We start from the raw sequence: 6,187 nt of genomic DNA on the forward strand, positions 1-6,187 counted from the left end.
AGAAGAAGAAGAAGAAGAAGAAGAAGAAGAAGAAGAAGAAGAAGAAGGAGAAGATGGTGACAACAAAGTCAAAACTCCAAAGCCTCAAAGAAAATAATGAATTGGCCCTAGGTCATGGAAGATCTCAACAAGGATTTTTAAAAGCAAGTAAGAGAGGTAGAGGAAAAATTGGGAAGAGAAATCAGAGTGATGCAAGACAATCATGAAAAAAAGTCAACAGCTTAGTAAAGGAGGCAAAAAAAAATGCTGAAGAAAATAAAAAATAGAATAGGTCAAATGGAAAAAGAGGCACAAAAACCAATGAAGAGAAGAATGTCTTGAAAAGCAGAATTGGCCAAATGGAAAAGGAGGTACAAAAGGAAATAATTCCTTAAAAATTAGAATTGGGCCAGTGGAAACTAATGACTCCATGAGACATCAAGAAACAATCAAAGAAAATCAAAAGAATGAAAAAAAAATGGAAGAAAATGTGGAATATCTCATTGGAAAAACAATTGACCTGGAAAATAGATCTAGGTGAGATAATTTAAGAATTATTGGACTACCTGAAAACCATGATCAAAAAAAGAGATGACACATCGTCTTTTGAGAAATTATCAAGAAAAACTTCCCTGCTATTCTAGAACCAGAAGGCAAAATGAAAATTGAAAGAATATACCAGTCACCTCTTGAAAGAGATCCCAAAATGAAAACTTCCAAGAGTATTATAGCCAAATTCCAGAGCTTCCAGGTCAAGGAGAAAATATTGCAAGCAGTCAAAAAGAAACAATTCAAGTATCATGAAGCCACAGTCAGGATAACACCAGAGTTAGCAGTTTCTATATTAAAGGATTGAAAATTTTGGAATATGATATTCCAGAGGGCAAAAGAGCTAGGATTACAACCAAGAATCACCTACCCAGCAAAACTGAGTATAATTCTTTAGGGGAGAAAATGAATATTCAATGAGATAGAGGACTTTTAAGCATTCCTAATGGAAAGACCAGAGGTGAATAGAAAATTTGACTTTCAAATACAAGACTCAAGAGAAACATAAAAAGAAAAACAGGAAAGAGAAATCATTAGGGATTCAATAAGGTTAGACTGTTTATATTTCTACATAGGAAAATTATACTTATAACTCCTAAAAACTTTCTCATTATTAGGGCAGTTAGAAGTATTATACATAGACAAAAAGCACAGGTGTGAATTGAATATGGTGGAATGATTATCTTAAAAAATAAAATTAAGGTGTGAGAAAGAAGAATGCACTGGGAGAAAGGGAAAGGGAGAGGCAGAATAGGGTAAATTATCTGACATAAAAGAAGCCTGAAAGGGATTTTACAGTGGAAGGGAAGATGGGGAAAGGGGGGAGGGAAGCGTGAGAACTTTACTCTCATCGGAATTGGCTCAAAGAGGAAATAACATACACGCTTAGTTGGGTGTAGAAATCTATCTTACCATACAGGAAAGCAGGAGGAGAAAGCGATAAGAGAAGGGGAAGAGGGGCTGATAGAAAGGAGGGTAGATTGGGGGAGGCAAAAGTCAGAAGCAAAACACTTTTGAGAATAAGCAGGATGAAAGGAGAGAGAGAAAGTAGGATGAACAGGGAAAATAGGATGGAGGGAAATACATAGTTGGTAATCATTACTGTGAAAAAAAATTTACAATAACTTTCCCTGATAAAGGCGTCATTTTTCAAATATATAGAAAGAGTCAAATTTATAGAAATAAAAGCCATTCCTCAATTGATAAATGGTTAAAGAATATAAACAGGTAGTTTCTAGAGGAAGAATCAAAGCTATCTACAGTCACTATTGATTAGAGAAATGCAAATTAAAACAACTCTGAGCTGCCACCACACACCCATCAGATTGGCTAATATGACAGAAAAGGAAAATGACAAATGTTGGAGGGGATGTGGGAAAATTAAAACACTAATGCATTGTTGATGAAGTTGTATACTGATTCAACCATTCTGGAGAGCAATTCGGAACTATACCCAAAGGGCAATAAAACCATGCATACCCTTTGACCAAGCAATACTAGATCTGTATCCCAAAGAGATTTTTTTTAAAAAGGAAAAAGACTTATATGTACAAAAATATTTACAGCAGCTCTTTTAGTGGTGGCAAAGAATTGGAAATTGAGGGGATATTCATCAATTGGGGAATGACTGAATATGTTGTGCTATATGATTGTGATGGAATACTATGTGCTATAAGAAATGACTAACAGGATACTCTCAGAAAAACCTGGAAAGACTTTCGTGAGCCAATGCAAAGTGAAATGAGCAGAACCAGGAGAACATTGTACAGAGTAACAGCAACATTGTGTGATGATCTACTGTGAATTACTTAGCTGTTCTCAGCAATACAAAGAGCCAAGATAATTCTGAAGGACTTATGGTGGAAGGTGCTCTCCATCTCTAGGGAAAGAACTGGTGGAGCCTGAATGCAGATCAAAGATACTTTTTCTTTACTTTATTTTTACTGGGCTTTTTTTTAAGTCTGTTTTCCTTCTCAGCATGACTTACATGGAAATGTGCTTTGCCTGATAGCACATGTATAACCTATGTCAAATTGCTTGCCTTCTCAATGGGGAGAGGAGAGAGAGGCAGAGAATTTGGAACTCGAAATTTGAAAAAAGAATGTTAAAATTGTTTTTACATGTAATTGGGAGGAAATAAAATATTAAATAAAAAAGAAAGGTAACTTTATAATGCTTAAGACCTCTGATTAAAACAGGGACCTCAAGATAGTCTGTAATGAAACATATTATCTATCTCATGACAGATAGATGATAGACTCAAGGTGCATAAAGAGACATAAATTTTTGGAGTGGCCACTGTTTAAAAATTAAGATAAACTGAGGCAATAAAGTTCTAAGCACATTCATTTTATTGGTGAGATTAGTAGTCAACAAAAAACAAAATAGGTCTTTGACTCCTCAGCAAGTCAATATGACAAGGTAGGGCTTAGTAATCTTCAAATAGTTTTGGGAAGTACAAAAGAACAAAGAAGAGGAAATAACATCAATGGAAAACAATGCAATTGGTTGAGCATTTGGGGCTAGCAACAGCCCATCCTCCCACCCTATTCTGTCCCACAGTCAGAAAAAGTTGATTGAACAGAGGTAACGGACTTCTTGGCGCCTGCTTACATTCTATAAGACTTGTAAATAAGATAATAGATCTCCCTTAATCATACGGGAGTATACAAGGTATATAGAGATAACATGCTTCTTTGAGTCATTGTGATGGAAATGTGACAACTGAAATTTAAACTAACTCAAAAAGGAAAACTTCACTTCTGGACTCATGGACTTCTGAACTTAGGTTGGAGACAAAGAAACATGGCTCAGGAAGTTATAGAATGGAATCAAATATAAAATACAAAATCAATATTTGTTTTTCTTACCACTGTATGAATTCATTTGCTTCAGTTTGCTTATTTATTACAATAGTGGGGTATTTTTCTGTTTTTCATTTGAGGACAGTTCAAAGGTAGAAGGTGGAAATAGTCGTGCCAAAAAAAGAGGTCCATTAAAACATTTTTAAATGCACAGAAGAGAAGGAAGCATAAACAGTTTCAAAAGTAATGTTTGCAATTTATTACTTTTTTAAAAAACAAGCAGTATAAAATAGGTATTCATGGTTTTATATTCACATGATTTCAATCCTCTCTTACAATCTGCTATATATGTGCATCCATGTAAATACAAATATGTTTATGTACATATAGAGAGAAATGTTCAAGTTCAGAATATTTAAAAAGGTGGAAAAAAGAAAAAAGCAGCACATCAGTGAGAACTCAGGGGTTATGGTAACAGAAGTAGTCAACCCCAGTGTTATCTCTAGTGCTCGAAGTAGCATTTGCTATCTGGGACCCAATCTATGAGTGTGATTGTAAGTTGGGAGAAGTAGCTCAGAGGAGGTAGTACATAACAACAATAGAAAAACCAGGACTCAAGCCCACATCTGCAAGGTGAGAAGTCAACAAGTTTCCGGGGCCATTGCCAGTCATCTTGACCTTTGTATTGCCACCAGACTTTGATGACTCTGGAGCAGGGAGTGAGGCCAATGACTTTGCATATATCTGCCTCACTTAAATCCAATTTACTTGCAAGTCAAGACGTTACCCTCCTGATACCATTGGTCCTCTTTAAAAATGAAGAACCAAGGGGCAGCTAGGTGGCACAGTGGATAGAGCTTCAAATCCAGCCTCAGATACTGGACACTTACTAGCTGTGTGACCCTGGGCAAGTCACTTAACCTCAATTGCCTCACCAAAAAAAAAAAAAAAGCAAAATAAATAAAATATAAAAATGAAGGAACAACAACAACAGTGTCAGAGGTGAGATTTGAAGCAAATTTTCTTCTTGCTACCAAGCCAGTATGCTTTCTTTCTTCTTTTTTTAATTAAAACTTTTTCTTGACCATATTAATTTTTCCCCACAAAACCTTTCAGAATACTTGTAAGTTCTTAAAACTCAAAGCAGAAAGTTAAGAATAAAAGGAATAAGTGAAAAGGGGGAAAAGCAGCAACTTGGTAAACAAATCTTTGAAATATTCTGTCTGACATCTTCAGACTTCCTTTTTCTCCAGTAAGATTTTGTGCAATTCTTGAGCATTCTCAGTGGTCTTGACCCTGATTAGCATCATCTTAAGGATGGTGGCATTCTTCTCTTTGATTGGTAGGTTTGGGACAGACACAATGAGAATTTTTGGAGCAGGGCATGTTGCTTTCAGAAATATGTTGCTTAAATTGGTGTCAGCTTAAACCAGGAGATACCTTCTGATTTCTGGCAGTTTTCAAGTGCAGGGTGCCCACACCCTTCTCTTTAAACTCATTACCAAATTGAAAAGTTTTTGCATAAACAAAGACAATGCAACAAAGATTAGGAGGGAAGTAGAAAACTGGGAAAGAATTTTTACAACCAGTATCTCTAATAAGGGCCTCGTTTCTAAAATATATAGAGAACTGAGTCAAATTTATAAGAATACAAGTCATTCTCCAATTGATAGAAAGTCAAGGGATATGAACAGGCAGTTCTCAGAGGAAGAAATTAAAGCTGTCTATAGTCATATGAAAAAATGTTCTAAATCATTATTGATCAGAGAGATGCAAATCAAGGCAACTCTGAGATACCACATCACATCTATCAGATTGGCTAATATGACAAAACAGGACAATGATAAATGTTGGAGAAGATGTGGGAAAATTGGAACATTAATGCCTTGTTGGTGGAGTTGTGAACTGATTCAACCATTTTGGAGAGCAGTTTGGAACTGTGCCCAAAGGGCTATAAAAATGTGCATACCCTTTGACCCAGCAATAGCACTTCTAGGGCTATATTCCAAAGAGATCATAAAAATGGGAAAAGGACCCACATGTACAAAAATATTTTTAGCAACTCTTTCTGTGGTGGCAAGGAATTAGAAATTGAGGGGATGCCCATCAACTGGGGAATGGCTGAACAAGCTGTGGTATATGAATGTAATGAAATACTATTGTGCTATAAGAAATGATGAGCAGGCAGACTTCAGAAAAACCTGGAAAGACTTGTATGGACTGATGCTGAGTGAAGTGAGCAGAACCAGAAGAACATTGTACACAGTAACAGCAACATGGTGCAATGACTGACTTTGATAGATTTAGCTCTTCTCAGCAATGCAAGGATCTAAGACAACTCCAAAAGACCCATGATAGAAAATGCTATCCAAATCCAGAGAAAGAACTTTGTGGTTTGAATGCAGATGGAAGCATACTATTTGCTCTCCTTTCCTTTTGTTGTTTTGATCTGTCTCTTCTTTCTTGTGGTTTCTCCTGTGAGGGACTGTCTGATGTTGGCAGCTACCAGGTTGGGCGCTGTGGCAAGAGTAGGGTAGGATCTGGGTATTTTGGAAGTCGAGGCAGGGGCTTTGGTAGGCAGAGTCGTGTGTACTGGGATGGGCTGGATCGGAGAAGCCCTGAGGCAATTGGGCAGTGCTATGAGATAAGCTGGGTGCAAGGAAGTAGCCCAGCTTGAGCTCCTGAGGCAAGGGGCGGTGCCACGTGGGAGTGGGATGGCAGAGGACTGAGTTCCCTCTGCTTAGTCCCCTCCCTATATGCAACGTCATCCCCAGATGCCTCTTGTGACCTTCCTGACTTCCTGGGTCCCTTTGTGCAGCACTGACCCAGACCCCTCCTCCCAGTGTCTGAGCCTG

At 37.4% G+C, this 6,187-nt stretch overlaps 1 pseudogene; it reads right to left on the reverse strand.

Moving 5' to 3' along the window:
* The window catches only part of LOC114051186, a 22,834-nt pseudogene that overhangs the window by 12,407 nt on the left and 4,240 nt on the right, over positions 1 to 6,187 (reverse strand).

This window comes from Vombatus ursinus, unplaced genomic scaffold (assembly GCF_900497805.2).
Source record: "Vombatus ursinus unplaced genomic scaffold, bare-nosed wombat genome assembly UNPS02014801.1, whole genome shotgun sequence".
NCBI classification, from domain to species: domain Eukaryota; kingdom Metazoa; phylum Chordata; class Mammalia; order Diprotodontia; family Vombatidae; genus Vombatus; species Vombatus ursinus.